A 21,187-nucleotide genomic window follows, 5' to 3' on the forward strand; every position below is an offset into this window, starting at 1 on the left:
TTCTTGTAACGACAACTAATAAAATGGACAATCTTTCATCGATGTACGCTCTTTTATAACCGTAATTGAACTTTAAATTCTCCTGAAAGAATAAACTATTCCTCTCATTATATACCAGGAATATCGGGAAGTAAACAGCTCTTGTTGTTATACAGCTGGATTAATTGGTTTGTGGCTTGACAATTTATTTCCCTTTAGGTTTTGCTAATTTATGTTTAGTAAATAATTTACAAACTAGTGACATGACATTTACAAATATTAAATGAGAATAGAGTAGGCTTATGCCATATTTATTATACAACGATGCTTACGCGTAACATTTAGTACATAAAGGAATTTATGAATCATGGCATAGCTACATTTTTTTACATTTGGTAGGATTTGAAAACAAAAGCTACAAAAGATATTTATAATGATTTAAAATGGTATTATTACTCTTCCAGTCTAATGGGTATTGTTATACAGTAGCTGTTAATTAGATAAGTTAACCTAAAATGTATACAAGAAGCTAACAGTGATACTAACCCTACATAGTACCTGTGTACGAGTGTGTTGCCACTAATTATCACTTGTGTGTCAACATTGACACGCGCCTGATTGATCTGGTTTTACCGTTATATGTGTTTTTGACGTACTCTTAAAAAAAGAATAGAGTTATTGTTATAATCTAAGGCGTACCTTACGATCCAATTGATTTATTGTGGAGAGTTAGGTTTCTACGCCGTAACGTTATCGTCAGTCCTAGGCTAAGCTAAACTTATTGTTTTTCATCTCTTACTTGAGATATTGTCAGTTGGATAGAGTTTTTATAAATATAAACACTAAATTTACATAAAGATTTATGGCCTAGGACTGACGATAAGGCTACGGCGCGGCGTAGAAACCCATCGATATATGGATGTAGAAACCTAGGTCTCCACAATCAATCAATTAGATCGTAAGGTAGATTATAACAATGTTTAATAACGATCCAGAGGCTATTTAAAAAAAAAAAACAAAAAAAAACAGAGTTATTAATAAATTACATTTTCCAACAGTCACCTGACAAAGTGTTCCTCCTTGTACAGAAAGTTGCTAATTGCTCCATTTCATTATTTTGCCACACACCACTATTCCAACCAAACAAAACAAAACAGCGTGCTTTTATTATGCACGTAATCCGTGGAGGCCTACGCTTGTAAATAGGTTGGCAACACTACCAACGATCACATAAGACCAATATGTGGTCCAATACATTGGTCTTGTGTGATAGTTGAGTACTACGACTACGAATAGCAGTTACAGTGTTTCCCATTTCGTTCAATTTTTGGATTAACTAACCAGACATTCAATCGTCGTAGTTGATGTGAGCTACTGATGGATTGTGCTGATCTAAATTACTGATTTCTGTTAAATACACAATCTTTTTTACAAATTCAAACTAATGGAATGACTGATTGTGAACAGTTATAACCCATCAACTTGGACACCAACATAAAATAAGGTAGAAAATAGTGTTTTAGTCACTAGCGCATTCTGTGACTGGCTCGCACAACTACGTTCTTTTTTAACAAAAAATTGGCTACACCTGGTCCATATAAATGGGACGTCTACTTTAGTATCCAATAGTCAATTATTTAATCTAACCTAAAACGTGTTGTTTAGTGTTTGAAAGACTAATTATTTCTATGCTTTATGATAACTGTAGGACAAATATAATGCGTAACACGAGTTAAATTGCCTTTGCTGTAATTGAGAAAATTTACCACACAAATAACTTTAGGGAAACTTTACTACACAAATAACTTAAGAGAAACTTTAGCACACAAATAACTATTTCACGCGTATTATTAAGCTGAGTCATCTTTGCGCGTGAATATATGGAAATGGCATATGGTGTGTCAAGCAAAACGCTTTAAAGAGCGAAGGCTTTAGGATCACTCACTCGTACATGTCTGTGCGGTGTTAACACTCCATCATCACATTTACATGGTAACATCACTGATAAAAGGTAGCTAATTCTCCAATTTGATAGTAGATAATAATGCAGTATCATAATACTTACTTGAGCATGAATCGGCGTACATTTGATTTTTTAGTTTCAAATAGTTCACAATGCGAACCACTGAAAATAGGTTGTATGATGCCAATGTAGATATAATGTCAATGTAGTGGTGTGATTTAAATGAGATCCTGAAAACTGAGGGGTGAAAGATCAAAGAAGGAACTTTTACTTGGAGTTTGCGTAGACACATATTTGTGACATTCGCCTCAAACGGCGTAATAGGGGTTTGATTAATTAGAAACTAATCAGAATATGTAAAAGCAGAAAATCACATTACTACACTGATATGCCTAAACATTTTCAGTAGGCCTACAAACAATACGCCTATTATAGTTATATAATATAATATATAATATATAGTTATTTGACGCGTTTAGCTACTTCTAATCGTATTTCTTATTATTTAATGGACAGTTTTGTGTTGAAACGAATTAGAGATTTTTAAATTGTATTAGTCAGTATAGTGAAGTTATATGGTGGGAGTTATATAAACTGTTTCCTTGCGAGTGATAGGTGATGGCAGGTTTTTGTGAAAAATTAACCTCTTTTGTCTATAAATAAATACAATAAACTACGCCTTTTACACGCAAGAAACAGTTTAGTTTCCATTAAACAGGGTGAAAAAAAAGTCTGTAAACGGCTTGATATCTTTTTAACTAAATTCGTTAGAAAATTCAAACCTTTCACATCAACTTATATGTATGAAAACTAATTTTTGCAAGCATTACCATTTTTTGACCTTAACCAGGGGACGGCCCATGAGGAGTAGGTACATAATCTTTAATGTAAGCATAGGTTGATATGCACGTCATTTTTAGTCAAGTGGAGTTCATTGCTGAAAACCGCGTCAAAAAAGGTTCATCCGTTACAAAATGGTGGCAGTCCAAAGTTCTTGTGGAATATACCTGCACAGGCCTTAGTATTGGTAAATACTCTTAGTCAACATTAGCCGGGAAATCTGAAACCCGGTTAAATTTGTTTTGAAGATTGAATAATATAAGTCTATGAGCTAGTTGACTTTAAAATCCAGTTTCAGCTCTCAAGCTTATGTTTAATACGAGTATTTACCAATACTAAGGCCTGTGCAGGTATATTCCACAAGAACTTTGGACAGCCGCCATTTTGTAACGGATGAACCATTTGAGACGCGGTTTCCGGCAATGAACTCCACTTGACTAACCCTTTAAAATTATGTGCATTTTAACCTATGCTTACATTAAAGATTATGTACCTACTCCTCATGGGTCGTCCCCCTGGTAGAGGTTTAAAAATTATAATGCTTGGAAAAAGTAGTTTTCATACATGTGAGTTGATGTGAAAGGTTTGAATTTTCTAAGGGATTTAGTTAAAAAGATATTAAACCGTTTCCAGAATGTTATGTCACCCATAACTTCACGATACTGACTTATAAACTTTCAAAATCTCTTACTCATTTTAACGTAAAATTTACAATTCCTTTAACTGTTCAGACAGATACTCATAAATATACAAGTATCTGTTTGAACGGATCCTAGTTTTAATCAATTCTAGACTTCTTTTACAGGTTGCCAGGTTGTGTCTGTAGCATCAGTCGTCAGCAATTTTTACATTTGTTTTTTTTTGTTTTTTTTTTGTGAAAGGGACAAATTTTTAGAAGTGTGGAGCTACTAAATAACCGATTACTAGTTAGTATCATGAAGTTTTTATAATAGGTTCCAAATTGTTTACTTAGTTGTGTTAAGCGATAGGAAATTATTTCTAATTGAAATATTTAAGTTGACTAACAGTTTATCAACTGCTTTCTTCAATGTTCTAGCAAATAGAACATATTTGGCCTATGACGAGTCCTTATAAATTCTGGAACATTATAATACAATAAATTAATTCAGGGTTGAACAAGAAATAAGATGTTTAGTGAATGCAGGCAAACCTCTTTGATATTTATTAACATTATCATTTCTGGTGGTGAGTAGGTGGCTCAGTTGGTAGCGTATTGTAGGTTGGGGACTTCGAGCCCACCAAGGCAGTAGTGTCGTGGGTTCGGATCCTGGTCACTGCCACTATACTAACTTTTATCAGTACAGTTCACCTTCGTACTGTACCGGCTCATCCCTTGCTGTATACGTTCCACGCACAGATCTGTAGTCTATGTGGACGGGCAACTGCCAGGCGCCAACCTCTTAAAAAAAAAAAAAACTTTTGGTGCGCCTTTTTTTCCTAAGGCTGATTGCTATGTGCAAAAGCCTACGCAGTTCCTAAATGGGATGTTTCGTTATTTCAATCTGAGTTGCTGATTTTACACTAAGAAAGTTACTTTACCGACTTTGATATTGTGATTTCCTTACACTAGTGGTTGAGGACACGGACTCAAATTTTTTTTTTCCTCTATTTCGGACGTCTTATTCGGAGGAATTGGCATTATTTAGGTTTTTTTTCATATAAGGTTCAAGTGAAATTCCTGCCTTTCTTTTAGAACTGCATCCCCGCACAGTGCTGTGTCTCCCTTTTCTGGTCTCTGGCCATACTCCCGTAAGGCTTCTGTGTCATTACCAAATTTCGTTTACCAGAGTAACAGAATGTCGTTTATTAACGTGAGGTCGTTGACGAGTAACTTAGTTTTTATTGTATTTGTTAAAGATGAATGAAAACTGTGACACGGTTTTACGTGAGAGGCACTGGTCAACCGAGAACTGATATAGGTTAGAATTTAAATGAGAAATGGAAGAGCACCTTTTACAAGTTAATCTCTAAGGAAAACGTACTGATTATTTACAAAATAATTTCACATTTAAATAAGGAAGCTCTCTACTCATAACACTCTGTAGCCTTTAATCCGTCCGTCTCATAAATAAATTTACAACAAGTTTAGACAAGTTTACCAAATACCTTAAACCCGTGCGTAGGATGTTCTAGTTGGAATCACCGAGGGTAAAGGGATTCAATTAGTACTTGCTATATTTACAAACACTCAGTTGATTAAGGAAATGTCTTTACAAATACTTTTAGATTTATACACAATAGAGCATGAGATTGTTTAGAAGCACTTTTCATTAGTTTATAGAGCTAAAATAATTGGTCATTTGGATCCACCATGATTTATTTCGTGAATATGATTGGATACTTGTGTTTATATATTATACCATGTACAATGTAAGTTTTTCAGTTATTGGGGCAAAATTACATGCAACCTAATCAATCAGGCTACAAATTTTTCTGCATAACAGGTTTTCTGTACCAACACTATCTTAGTCTTTAAAATCAGTTATTAAAGCCTCAAATTGTCAATTACTTAACAATAACAAACGTCTGAAGTGTTGAATTACACTTTGAGGTATTATTTAAAACACAAAACCTCCAATATTAATATCAAATTATCTTAACCTAAATTTATGAACCTTTTACCACTAACCTTATTGATAAAGAAGAATAGCCACTGTAAAATTGATTTTATGTGAACTAATATAATATATATTTTTTAATATTATGAAAATAGGTAAACAAAATGTGCATACAAAATATGTCTTTCATCAATTGTCACAACGAGATGAATTTTGTAGAGTCAAACTATTAAACAATTAATACCTTAGCATAGTGGTAGATTCAGTTTTCCTGTGGTTGAATAATATTAGCATGACATTTTTGCAAAACATTAATCAGATTTCTCCTGTAAAACTAAAATCGATATTTATGGATTATTTTTAGTTTGGTAATGTAACCACGTGTCTCAATAAAATGCCTTTGAATGTCTCAGAGGCGGCTTTAGAATCCTTCCCACCACAAGATTACTAGACAATATTATATAAGATGAAGTAAATTTAACGCTCTTACCATATAATAGCGTCGTGGAACTAATATTCATACCACTAACGGTTGGATGAACGCAGAATGTTGTAATTTCTCTTCTCTTCGCCTGTGCGATCTTCATACATTTTAAAATATGTGCAAACTTTGTTACTGTACGAGTACAACCACAATATGCCTCTATCATAAAGGCAAGCAATATTTGACATCTGAAAAATTGACTTGAAAGATATCTAAAAATAACATAAATTAAAATTAGTAAAATTGAAGGAAGAACATTTTATGAAGCATGTCAACCGTGGCTCAGAGACAGGGGACAGAAGTTATCAAACTAGTTAAGATTATTGACACATTTGATCAATGTTACTTTATAAACTTAAATTGCTGATATGAATGATCCAAAAACACTTTTCTTGGTACAAATATTTGTATTTCTGGCTTAAAAGTGGTCTTCATTCTCGTATGTAGACTTCATTGCTCCAACTCTTTGAATAAAAGCACTCCAATTAACACCTACATTATTCTAAGTGAGTAAGAAAAAAGATTGCATATTTATGAATTTAAGTGGCGTGTTTTGATAAAATAAGAAATCGTACTTTTAAGTTTAGGATGGAAAATTTATGTCAATTGATAATGTTGTACATAATAATACGAAAGCCTGCATATAACTTCAACACACAATATATGTAGTAGTTTCGGTTGTTGGTTATTTCTGTTATGAACTTTAATCTGCAAATGAACCTTGCAGTTAAGATTTTTTAAACCTGAGTAGGTCACTTCTCTGTATGTCTTTAACGATTGTTTTTTTTTATACTTGAACATTGTGAGTTCTGTATGAAACATTTAACAACAAATTATTCTAAATAAAATAAAACTAAAAAAAAATCATCGAGCAATTTTTAACCATTTAAAAATATTTTTTTATAATCCCTCATTCACATAATTTATATTCTAAAACTATAATCTAAAACATTATGTTTCGGCATTAATTTCAAAGTACATTACTTATCCTCGTGCTTATATGGGTAAGTGGTGCAGTATAATTATTGTTCTGAACAGTACGTGATTGTTATTTACACTCAGTGTGGGGCCAACACGATGGTAGATTATCTAATATCGTCACTTAAGAAAATAATAAGGGTGACTGAGCTACCAAGATTACAAAACATATATACAACATTTATTACAAACTGTCAAAATTACAGAGTACTTATAGAATTTTCCTCCCACAACGGTTATTAGGTTAACAAAGGCTATCCCTAGTGTTATGACTAATTCGTTAATGACGAATGACAAAACCTACTATACTCGTTTTTATCGTTAGTTATACACGTAAACTAACATTACACTAGTCACAATTCTTATAAAATCAGATAAATGTTTATAAAAAAAAGGTGAAACTTTGTATTTAATCCACAGCTTGCGCTATATCTGTATTTTGAGTTATTGTTCTCAGCTGTGTAGTGTAACATTCCGCTACACGTATGACGTAGGACATTGTTGTCAGCCATTAGTGTAGGACGCACAATACATTATGGGGGCTGAAAATATCGTCCCGTTTCCACTCATATTCATCTAATGTATTACTACAACCCCACTCAGCAACATCCCAACTCAATCTATAGTACATTTAAGAGTTTCAGTTGCTTTAAGATGGATATAACGCTATATAGTGGGCATATTAGGCTGGTGATGTGCGCGTAGAATAAGTAGTTAGATATATTGACCATTTAGTTTAAACCCTAATTTCATAATTATTGGTCAGGTTTTGTTATACCGGGTATCCGAAAAAGAACTGAAACATTTTAAAGGAAATACTGATACCAAATAAGAGACTATAATGTTGTTGTATTAATAGTCAAAGCTATAATATATGTTTTATATATGTATTTAATGTTTAAATTATCAAGTTTTATTAGAAACTTTTTATAACTCGATATGACCACCGTTAATGACCCAGCATAAATCTAAGCGAAGTTTGACCTCTTTCCAGGTTTTGGTCAGTACTTCAGGGGATATAAACGGTACCATTTACAGTAATATGAAATGTTAGATGAGTATTTTTTCCCATAGTTGGGTGACGTTGAGATGGGGAATGGCCCTGTCTATTTTCAACAGGATGCAGCACCACCACACTACAGCTTGCGTGTGCGAGAATGACTAAATGCTCGTTTCGATTTTCATATTTTGATTTTGAAATTTTGACATTTTAAATTCAATTATTGTAATATTTGATCAAGAAAGCTTGATAGTAAAAATACGTATTGCGGCATTGAATTCAGCGTAAAAAAGTATTTCAAAATGATGGGTCACAACACCACCTTCACATTGAAAATAATTGATCACATATCAAAATGGCGGATCCAAGATGGCGGCTGGAAAAAATGGATCCGTCATAACCAAGTGAAAATAGGTCAACAATGAATGGTGGTGTATAATCATCTTTTGAGATTATGGTCTTCGTTTGTAAATTCACAATGTTAAAATGGGCTAAAAATAAAGTTGTAAAAAGGTCTTATAACTTTAGAATGGATCAAGATTTTTTTAAACAAATTGCAGCATCGTATTTAGCGTAAGAATTGAGTTTGAAACGATGGGTCACAACCCTACCATTACCCTTGAAAAAAAAATTTGTATCCAATATGGCGGTTCCAATTAAGATGGTGGTCAAAAATGTCTACCTAGTCAAAATGAAGTAATTACTATTCTACAATGATTTGACGTGGTCCGGAGTTGATATCTTGAGAAATGTAGGAGAAAGTAGGGGGGGGGGGGCTAATTTAAAACTCACCCTGTATATGATTTTGCATACGATTTAATTTCAACAATTTAATGATATTGTAATCCTCCTAATGCCCTATTGCTTAATTTAATTTTAATCTACTGATGATTTCAATATTTTACCTAAATAATATTTTATATATTAAACAACTTTTGCAAAACTTATGACAGCTAGCCTGAATATGCTACTGGACCGAATTACACGCGGTTGGTACCAAATGAAAGATATTTTCCTGAAGATGGGCAGAATCCCTTTGTAAATTAATAAAGGCTCAATAATTAGCATGAAAATTAATTTTAAATTTAAGCAAAATTAACATGGGTCATATGGGTTGCCATGCTGGTGACAAAATAACAACAAAATATAAACAGAAAATCCAAACAAATTCCAATCACATTTTGCTTTGATTTAAGAAATTACTGGACCAAATGTTATAAAAACGTAAATAAAAATTCTATTGACAATTTAACATGGGGTGGAATTTGAAGTCTATTAAATATTAGACAATAATTTATTATCATTCCTATTATCTATTATTCCTACTAGCTGTTACCCACGGGCTTCAACCTGTTTGACTTCATAAGTATTAATAAAACTACTGATTGGTTGAAGTTAAGCTGAAATAAACAAAACAGAATGCAGCATTACAAACAAATAATCACACCAGATTTTAATAAGGTAATAAATTAAAAGAATAAACATACAAATAAGATCAGCTGAGGTATTTTTAAAATTAAGTATATGGAAAGTTCCCTTTTGAAAGCAATTATGACCTTAAAGGGAGTTAAAGGGAATTACGAACAAATGGATAGTTTTGCGCAAGGTTTCTCGTCATGACGAACATTTTAAGTATATGGTTTATGGGGGCGTGACTTGTAGCTTTCTCAAAAGTTCTTGGGTACTTTGGGCTTTATATAGATTGCAATATAATAAGAGTGAGATCTGGAGTTCTATTGGGCCGATTTACATGTAGGTTGTGTTAATTAAAGGTAATTAACTCTATATTTTCCCATTTGCCTGGCAAGTGTACTATTCCTTTATTTGAACTTCTAAAAATGGAATTTAAAATCTTATATATTAAAGACTTTTGCAAAACTTATGACAGCTCGCCTGACCACATTACTGGACCGATTTACACGTGGGTTGTACCAAAGGAAAGGTTATTGGTCCTATATGTGCAGGTTTTATTTTTATTTTGAAAACATTCATATGAATTGGGTCAAAAATGGAAATTAAACTTTTCTTGTAGAGATTTAACATGGGGCTATTTTTACTTTCTCCCCCTATACCATAGTATATGGAGAAAGTATTGTTTTCGTCAAAATTTTCGAGTTTGAGTTTTGAGTGGATATATTCGTTTTGGGTCCCCCTGGACCCAAAAAAGTGGTTTTCGAAGTGATGTCTGTGTGTGTGTGTGTGTGCGTGTGTGTGTGTGTGTGTGTGTGTCTGTGTGTCTGGATGTGTACAGAGCTAGAGACCACACCTGTGGTCCGATTTTGATGAAATTTGGTATGTAGGTTCTAATCCATGGTATCTCCAGGCGTTTTTTTCATTTTTTTGAAATTTTGATTTTTAATGGGGATTTTCCCATAAAAACCCATAAAAAACCGGAAAAATCGGATTTTCTAAAAAATGGCCCGAACGATTTTGATAAAAATGTAGTATGTTGAAGCCCTTTAAATTCTGAACAAACTGGTGAAAATCCCATTTCTCTAAAAATTACTGTTCAAAAGTTATGGTAAATTATATTATTTTCCATAAAAACCCCATAAAATAACGAAAAATAGGATTTTGGAAAGAAAATCCGGTTTTATTCAACATAGTATGTTATGGTCCTTACAATTTTGATAGTTTTTTTCAATTTTTTAGAAATTTTGATTTTTAATGGGGATTTTCCCATAAATCCCCATAAAATAACGGAAAAATAGGATTTTCCCAAAAACGGCCTGAACGATTTTGATAAAAATTTAGTATGTTATGGTCCTTTATATTCTGAACAAAATGGTGCAAATCCCATTTCTGTAAAAATTACGGTTTAAAAGTATGTTATTTTCCCATAAAAAGCCCATAAAATAACGGAAAAATCTGATTTTTCCAAAAATGGTTTGAACGATTTAGATAACAATTTAGTATGTTATAGTCCTTTAAATTCTGAACAAAATTGTACAAATCCCATTTCCGTATATTTACTCTCAGCGCTTACTCATGATAAAGGTTGTTGACAAACTTATGGGAGAAAGTATGTGTCAGAATGCTGATACCATTTATTTTAACTTACGAAAGACACTAACCTACTGAACCGAATAACACGTGGGTTGTTTAACAATGTACAATATCACACTGTATAAATATTGTTCTGTAATTGTAGAGTATATTCATTTTTAAATTTTGGTGCCTGGATCCTTTATTGTCCCCTTCTCATTAATTCATATGTCACCTTTAACCATCACGGTATACACCGCCATTAAATTCTCAATTTTAGATACGTTGTACGGTGATGGAGCTTGAATCTATCCATCAGTTGATGGCGAAGGGTGGTGAGTAGAGAGTTAGTTTGTTTAACGCCCTCAATTCAATCAGTCCTTAGTGGCCAGGTGTTGACCGGCCAGCGTCCCCAGAGTAATGTTGTGTGTAGCCTACTCTTTGCTAGAAAGTTAGTAGTTTTAACATTCAAGGCATGTTGTAATGTTTATAGTATTGGTATACAGAGACCGATAACCTCATTTATTAAGATGTTACAAAATTGTTGTAGGTTTAATTTGCATACATATTAATCTATGCTGCTATTTCATTTCTTAATAGTAAGTACAGCGTCACTATTGACACTACAGCGCCTTCAACACATCACGTCGCTGTCATGGTGATGTGTTTAGCTGTATGCAGCGGACGATGCGAGGCATGAATTTATTTTTAACGAAGAAAATACAGATTTTTGAAATACTAGTTGCCGAAATAAACAAATGTGATTACATCAATGTAAATTTTGTATCTCCAATCCATCACTGATTCAACCATTTAAATTCAGACAAGCCAAAATCAATATAGAAGGAAAGGCGAAACACAGAAACTGTCCCTTTGATGTTAGGTTTCAGAAGTCAATTAAAACTGATCAGATGTAGACCAAGACAGGATGGTGGCCAATTAATATTAGGCCTACCTCATGTATATCAGGAATATCATAGTTATAAATGGCACAACCTCATTCATACGAGGTTAGAGATATTCCCATAAAGCAACAGTAAGTAAATCATCAGTCTGTTCCCCTTGACATTTATCTGTTGGTTGATTAGGTAATAATTTCAGTAATTGTCTTAAAGTTAAAGACTTGAATAGCATACAGTGTAAACTAATGCTCCAAAGAATAATTTTTTCATCGTATTGAACAGAATGAAATAGTCTCTAACTAATCAAGAGACAATAGGCTCATGAATAATCCTTAAGGATCCCGGCATCTCAAATCTCTCAGGGTTTTGTTCGCTTTCACATCGTCATACAATGCATGCTCCAATTCTGCGTGTGAAAGAATTTATAAAAGAACGATGATAGAATAATCATGTAACCAACCCTTAGTGTAACGTGGATATTGTACTTTACAAAGTTAGGTTGTATAAAGCTTGCTAGATGAAGAACATCGGCACTCGCTCTGTTTTAGGTGATGACGTCGTTTATAACCTGGAGCTATCAAGGAGATTTAAAGCCCCTTACTTCAGCACTTAACTTACTCGTGTAGTAAAACCTATGTTTTGCGCATACCAATATCATAACTGCATTTTACAAAGTACGGTTGTATAAATATTCCAATGAGGGATAATAACACGAACCCTATTTTAGGTTATTATGATGTTTATAATCTAACCGTCATAAAAAGGTCCCTTGTTTTATGTTAGAAATTTCATGCTTATGATAATAAAGTTATTTGATTCATATTACAAGAACGAAAAAAATTATTAATTTAATATTAAATTTTTACACAAAATACATCATTTCAATGATTTCTAAGCCCAAAGACAACTGTAGGTTGATTGTGTAGGTAATTAATATGAATGATAAGCAAACGTTCCAGGCCAAACCGCAATTCAACACTGGCATATAGGACAACGTGTTTTTTTTTTTAATTTGTTAAAACTTAGTCCCAGCCAACACGTATTCTCATTGAAGTTTCTCCTCAATTGCATATAGTATATACTAGATAACCTCTATACAAATAGGGCATGCAATAGACATAATGACAAAAATAAATGACGTTATATTTTATGTGGTACTTTAGTTAGTTCATTTGAGATTGTCAACGTTATTTCATTTAAAGGCGATTCAATTGATGGATAGTCATTCTTAAAACAAAGGAAACCATTTGCAAGATCATAAATAATAGAACTTGTTGTGTTCCGGGATAAAAATACAAGGTACAAAAAAATCTTAAGCGAACTAAAGTATTTCAATCTCCAACGGAGACAATATTTCTTCTTAGCAATACAATAATCAAGGTTGAAAATGGTGCATAGCGCGAGTGTGCGCTGAAATAGAGTTTATTTATGCTTCACATAAATGTCAACCCGTGGAAAATGTTTGCCTCGGCACCTGGCGTCACAATAAGATATGATTGAAGTTTATTAGATTCCCAAGGCAAGATGACGAAGCTGATGGTTTGTTATGAAACAAGATTCTCTAACAAATGTACGTGTATAAGAATATTTTGTTGAATCTCATGGATGATGATGTATATTTCCATGGTATCTTTAATGTAGTTATGCATTGTAGATAATAATTACATTTGATTAATTCTAAGTTGGATTTTTAAATGTTCATAATAACTGTTTAATTTATTCATGACCTTTTATAAACAAAATATAATAATATGTACAATCTCTTTGAGGTTTGTTTTTCAGTAAAAGAGTATGTCATAAAAGGCTGAAGAATTTATCCATGAAATTTGTGTAGGAGTAATTAATTGTCAGCTTTTTGTACGTCACAGAGTGTCACGAGATCCTCGGCTGTGATGATAACGAGTACGGTAATATTGATTCTTTTGAAATCGTCCGTTGCCAATATTTTGTCATGTAGTTATTTAATAATTAGTTTTAGCACGGACAATAGACCTTGACTTGGCTAATGCATATATATTGTTAATCTAGCTAAATAAATGAGTTATTGTCCTATTATTGCATGTGAAACCTTATTAACCTTATTAGTTTAATTAATTTAAACTTGTTATACCTGCTTTAGCCTAAATCTTGTTGAAGGATTGATTAATAGATCCGGGTTAGTTATTCGCAACGTTGCCAGATAAATTTGTTGATTGTTGTTTATCAATTTTACAACAATACTAAATGGATAAAGGTAGACAAGTTGACAAAAGTTGAATACACAAAAAGAACTGTAAAACTGTGCATGCATCTGAACATTGTCAATGCAGAAATCCTCAGAGTATGAGCTGGTGGGACGAGAGACCGGCTCGGTGATTCATTGTTCTGTTAACACAAATAGAGTGACTACAGTTTAGACTATCTTTCCACCATATTAATTCAGCATGTTTTCAACACCGACTAGTTTTGAACATGTTTACAATCATTATTGTACCAATGTATTTACATTAATTATTAAGGACACACATAAACCTTTGCTACAACATTTAAGGGAACATTCTTTCGGACACTTTCCACATGTAAATAATAAATCCTTTTATTAAATAATTCTGAACTGTAATGGTATTCCCGTGTTTTGGGACGATATTAGACTGTTAGCTAGCACAGTAGCGCAACACGCCTTGGAGGATCACACATCTCTATAGCAACGGATTACCAGACTGCCTCGATGCTTCGGAGCTCGATAATTAATTAATTCTGAGCTGATTAATTGTCTTGATGCTAGTTAACTATTGAACTGAAAAATGTGCGTCATGAATGAAGTGCTCGTATAGACAACTCATATTTTAAAAATGTTGTAAAAACTGTTGTACGAACATTTTCCACCTCTCCGTTTGTTAAAGTACTTAACAGCAATTTCTTGTTCTAAGTACACATTTACTCGGCAAAAACAAGATTCCCGTCATTTCAGTAATACTTTCTTGTCTCTTTCTCATTGGTGCTTATTTTACATCAGTATTGACGCGATATTGAAGCTTCGCAGGCTCGATATAATAGTTTAATTTAAAGGTACGAAATTGAAAATATAGAGGCTTTTTTGAAACATGTTTTCCTCAGATGTTGAATTTAAGCCAAAACAAACAGAATTCAGTCTTGGGCTCAAATTGTTAAAAGGTTAATTTAAAAAATAAAAAAAATCAATCAATTAATATTTTAAATGCGATGAAGTGGTTAAAAAACAATTACTTTGTTGTATACAGGGTGAATTTCTACTGAACGTGTTAACTTCGCCAGTAGGTTCTACCATTGACTATTGGATACTGATTAATAGTCAAAGGTTCTACTCACTAAAAGGAACAAACAAGTTTTTATAAACCCATGTCCGATTTTTAACCGTTGGCTGTAATAAGTGGTTTCGTGTTTATCTTATTTTATTAGATTTTGCTCCACAATTTATGTAATAAAAACATAACCAATTACTTTAGAGAATTATAGATTTAAAAACAATATAAAGGATATTAAATTTGCTATAAATAAAAGGTTTCATGCAACAATTATACCATTACATAGTCAGGTTCACATCCAAAATAAAGTAAAAATTAAATTATTTTAATTAATTCCCTTAATCTTTATGACCACACCTTGATGCATAAACCTACATCTATGCAATGTTCAAATAAATAAAAAAACTTGGCAATTTAATAATCTTTCAAATGAATTCAAAACTATTCAATACTATTATTGATATAAACCAGTGTGAAAATACTAATAAACTACAATAAAAACATGGTCTACAGATTTTGTTTTTGCAGAGTTTGTATTGTTAATAATAATTACTGTATACTCCATGTTGTATTTTATTGAACAATCTGATAAAATCAGATCATTATTTTAACTTGAAAATATTTATTAAAATTAACTAAATTCATAAATTGCGCCTCATGAAACTGTTTCAGTCAAGTTAACTAGATTATAATATTCATAACATATTCAATTACCGTGTGTCTGGCAGATAGTTTAAGTATCGTAGTTCAAAGTGTCCCAGTTTCTTAGTAATTTAAGTAATAAAGGATAAATTTAATAACCTTTTAAGCATAATGTCGAGGTATATAAATAAAGTACCGTTGTACTTGTACCCACCAGATAAATTAACATTATATTTAATTATGTTGCTTTTATTATAAAAAATAAGATCATACGGAAAGATACGAAAAGATCATTTGATAGCATTTAATCCGACTTTTGCATTCCTATACTTGTGTAATTGATGCATCTATACTAAGATTTAATAATCAATTTATAAAGGGAGTGATTTTAACAAGTTAATGGACACCTTTCTAGAGGAAATCCCGAAGTACATTTTATTATTAAAGGCAAAGTAGGAGGTAAGTATTTTAATGCTTTAATGTCGATGCTTTATAGTGCAGAGCTGCTTTACGTTGGAAATATTAATTATGTTTCCGTTTATATACTACCCACATAATTATTTAATCTGTTCGTAGTTTTATTTAAACATTAAACATCACATTTCAAGTTTTTTCTCAAACGTTACAGTTGAAGCAATTAATCAATTCGCCCACCAACACAATGTTAGTGTCTGTAGCTCTCATGTCAAGTTGTACTTTACGATCATTCAGGCGTACCAAATAATACTGGCCTCTGGGTTTACACTAATTAATAGCTAAATATCCTGTGAGAATAGAAATATTCAGCGTAAGCTAAGACTATTTAACCGAGTTTTACTATCACCATTAGCAGGTTGACTCTCTGCTGTTGATAACTTGTTGTAATAGAATGTATTTTCAGTGCTAGCTTTTACAAAGCTGTTTACTGCATTCAAGCTAGTATGACTAGTATGAGCTATTCTCAAAATGATTTTTATTAATATTACAATTTCAAATGAATTTCTCTACAAATAAGTTGTTTGAAATACTTGGGATGGATCATAAATTCATTCTTGGAACTCTTTGACTTTACGCCTAATTTTCTAAAGAGAAACGTTTGTGTTATACCTTATAGTATATTTATACTGTACGATTATAAATATATTAGTTTTAACAATTTAATTCCAACAAAATAAGGCGTAATTATTTTGCCAACAATCTTTTACTAGGATACCCGTGCGCAAATTTCACAGTTAAGTAGGCTCCAAAACTGGGTTCCGATGCAAAATTAATTCAGTGCAATACCCATTTACTTTTTCAATATTAAGTTTGTTTGGAACAGTTATTAGTGAATAACTAATTTACAATGTTAGATAAACACTATAAAAAATTATTTGCCTACCTCAATAAGTCACATTTGTAAAAAAGTAGCCTAATTAGCCTATTTAAAATACATTTTATGAACTGTTTAGTTAATAATTTACGATCTGACTGTGGTTAACGGAAAAGATGTTAAATTAAAAATAATATTTCAACCTCTATAAAGAAAATTCTCTATTAAAAGTGAAGGGGGTGAAACCCTCAGGATTTGCAGGTGCTCTAGATCATAAGCTTTAAAATTACGCCTTAATGGTAAAATCGGTTAAGTAGGTCGGCTGGAAAAGGTATGTTACAAGGGAAAACTCTTAGTGTATAATGGTCTCATAACAGCCCAAGGAAAATAATAAAAATGTTAAACATGGAAAGACTGTTTAGTGGGGTTGTTCACTTATATGTTACATTTAAAAATATTATAATTATCTTCGAATACATAATATTATATAGTAAATCGGCTTTAGAACATTGATATCTAAAACAAAACAAGACAAATATAAATACGTCGTATACTTTAGTGAGGTATAATATACATATTTTTTAATCTGAAAAGACTACGTTTCAACTTTTTTATACTAAGTCTGGCTGATATATAACGCATTTATAAGTTAGTCTTATAAGTTAGAGTAGTAGAGTAACAGAATGTCGTTAATAAAATTAACGTGAGGTCGTTGACGAGTAACTTAGTTTTTATTGTATTTGTTAAACATAAATGAAAACTGTGACACGGTTCTACGTGAGAGGCACTGGTCAACCGAGAACTGATATAGGTTAGAATTTAAATGAGAAATGGAAGAGCACCTTTTACAAGTTAATCTCTAAAGAAAACGTATTCATTATTTACAAAATAATTTCACATTTAAATAAGGAAACTCTCTACCCATAACACTCTGTAGCCTTCAATCCGTCCGTCTCATAAATAAATTTACAACAAGTTTAGACAAGTTTACCAAATACCTTCAACCCGTGTGTAGGATGTTCTAGTTGGAATCACCGAGGGTAAAGGGATTCAATTAGTACTTGCTATATTTACAAACACTCAGTTGAAATGTCTTTACAAATACTTTTAGATTTATCCACAATAGAGCATGAGTTTGTTTAGAAGCACTTTTCATTAGTTTATAGAGTTTAAAATTGGTCATTTGGATCCACCATGATTTATTTCGTGAATATGATTGGATACGTGTGTTTATATACATGAACAATGTACGTTTTAGAGCTATTAGGATAAAATGACATGCAACCTAATCAATTAGGCTACAAATTTATTTTGTATGACAGGTTTTCTCTAACAACACTATGTTAGTCTTTAATATCAGTTATTAAAGCCTCAAATTGTCAATTACTTAACAATAACAAACGTCTAAGGAAGTGTTGAATTACACTTTGAGGTATTATTTAAAACACAAAACCTCCAATATTAATATCAAATTATCTTAACCTAAATTTGTGAACCTTTTACTACTAACCTTATTGATAAAGAAGAATAGTCACTGTAAAATAGATTTTATGTGAACTTATATATATATATTAATATTATGAAAATAGGTAAATAGGAAAAAAATAGGTTATGAAAATAGGTGGGACTGTAATAGAGTTGATTGCCACTCGTCCGTTTCTAATCCATCACAGGTCCTCATGAATAAAATGGATGAATTGCTCAGTAAATTCTCCTCTCTCGCAACCAAGGATGAGGTAAAATGTATGACTGATAGTCTACAAGAAATTAAAACTAATCTAAACAGTCTGAGCAACAAAATCAACCTCTTGGAGCCAAGACTTGACACTCTAGAGAGCGAAGTACTTGTCTTGAAAAACAAGGCTGCTGATACGGTCCACGACACACCGGTAGAAGATATAATTGAGGAAATTAATGACAGAAAACGTCGAGCACGCAATGTGATCATCCTTGGCCTAAAGGAAAGTGATTCTACCGTGTCTACAACCAAGAAAGAGTATGACCGAAGCTTTGTGGAGCGTATTCTTGCATGTTGTGATCTTGATTCGTCACTAAGTGGAGCCCGGTTTTTTAGACTCGGAAAAGCATCCAAGGATAGACCCCAACCAGTCAAGCTGTGCCTTTCGTCTGAATCTGAGGCAATATCACTTTTCAAAGTTTTTGGCTCTAAGAAAAGTGCTGATGAGGGATTGAAAGATATATCTTTAGCTAAAGATCGAACTGAAAATGAAAGAAAACATCTATCCTCAAAACTCGCACTGAGTCTGGTGAACTAGATTTAACCATAAAATATGTTAATGGTATCCCTAAGATCGTTCCAAAAAACGAATCTCTTCCAGTGGCAGAACAAAATTAAATGTGTATTTTCAAAATGTAAATGGCTTACGTACTAAATTGGTAGATTTAAAGAATGCTTTGGCTTGTAATATTTATGATGTCTTATTATTGTGTGAAACAAACCTATCTTCAGACATTTCTAGCTCTGAGTTACAGTCAGCCAACAACTTCACAATTTATCGCAGAGATAGAAATATCCATTCAAGCAATAAGACGTCTGGAGGTGGAGTGTTGGTGGCTGTTAATAACCGCCTCCAATCACATGAAATCATACATGATTCAACTATTGAAAATATATTTGTTTCTTTACCATACCATAAACTCATACTAAACTGTGTTTATATCCCGCCAAGTCAGCCTATCTCCACTTATATTACCTATTGTGATTCTATAGACGTGATAGCTTCTTCTTCACCTTCATCCTCCTTGATTCTGGCTGGCGACTTCAACATTCCCTCTTACGACGACATTCCCTGTGTGTGTACCACTGACGATCGAGCTAAGAGGGATCTTCTCGGAAATATGGAAGAGCTCCATTCCTTGGATCAATTGAATCACGTAAGAAACTTCAGACAAGTGACTTTAGACTTGATTTTTAGCAACAGTAAGTCAGTCTGCGTCTATCCTGCAGAAGATCCCCTTGTTCCAGCCGACCAACATCACCCTCCACTATCTTTCTCACTGTCTACTAGACGAGGACCTCCACCTACTGATTATGTTACTTTCCCAAATCTACGTAAATGTAACCTACTAGCTGCCTCAGAAATGCTATCAACAGTGGATTTATACTCTTTACTCAATCAATCCAGTATCCATGGGAGCTTCAAGAATATGGTTTCCTTACTAGGAGATATCTGCATCGCATGTAGTCCTTTAAAACGGATTGGATCCTCACCCTTTCCCAAATGGTTTTCTAAGGAGCTTATTAATATGGTGATACAGAAGAAAATAGCACACAAGCGTTATAAACTAACATTCAATCCAGTGGACTACTCACACTTCAGCGATTTGCGTGAGGCTTGTAGGATTCTCAGTCGTGCATCTTACAAAAGTTATCTGAACCATGTGGAGACATCAATTCCACATAACCCCAACAGCTTTTGGAGCTTTGTTCGTTCCTCTGGTGGAGCGCCTGGGATTCCATCCAGAGTCTCTCTGTGTGACCGCTCTTCGGAGGATCTGCAGGAGAGGGCAGACATGTTCTCAGAGTATTTTTCGACGGTGTTCTCACAGCCTGTAGTCTCATCTCCATCCTTTGACTTCAGTACTTCATCCTCCTTGGCACGGATTTCTTTCTCTATACCCGAGGTGTTGAACGCTCTCCAACAACAAGACACTAAGAAGGGTGCTGGTCCAGATAACATAACACCAGCTTTTCTCAAGTTTTTCAGTGAGACTCTGGCAGGGCCCCTGACTATTCTCTTTAATCTATCCCTCCAGCAAGGAATATTTCCTGATATCCTCAAAATTGGACACATCGTTCCCATTTTGAAAAGTGGTGATCCGTCAAAGGTTGAAAATTACCGCCCTATTACAATTCTCTCATCCGTGGGGAAGATTTTTGAATCACTTGTCCTTTCTCGACTCAAGTTTTTCTTTAAGCCACTGGTTTGCCCTAGTCAACATGGTTTTACCTCTTCTAGATCCACGGTTACTAACTTGCTGCTTTTTGAGGAAAGTATATTATCGGCTATGAGAGCAGGGAAGCAGCTGGATGTGGCCTTCGTTGACTTTGCTAAGGCTTTTGATAAGGTAGACCACTCCATTCTGATATGTAAACTGAAAGCCTACGGGATTCATGGCTCACTGCTCTCCTGGCTTACTGATTATCTAATGGATCGACGCCTAAGAGTGAAATTGCCTGGTTTGCTCTCCAAAGAGTTTCACCAAGTGTCAGGCGTTCCCCAAGGTTCCTTACTGGGTCCATATTTATTCATTGTCTTC

Source organism: Macrosteles quadrilineatus, unplaced genomic scaffold, assembly GCF_028750875.1.
Source record: "Macrosteles quadrilineatus isolate MER2022 unplaced genomic scaffold, UCM_ALF_1.0 Scaffold_1__1_contigs__length_201487025, whole genome shotgun sequence".
Taxonomy (NCBI): domain Eukaryota; kingdom Metazoa; phylum Arthropoda; class Insecta; order Hemiptera; family Cicadellidae; genus Macrosteles; species Macrosteles quadrilineatus.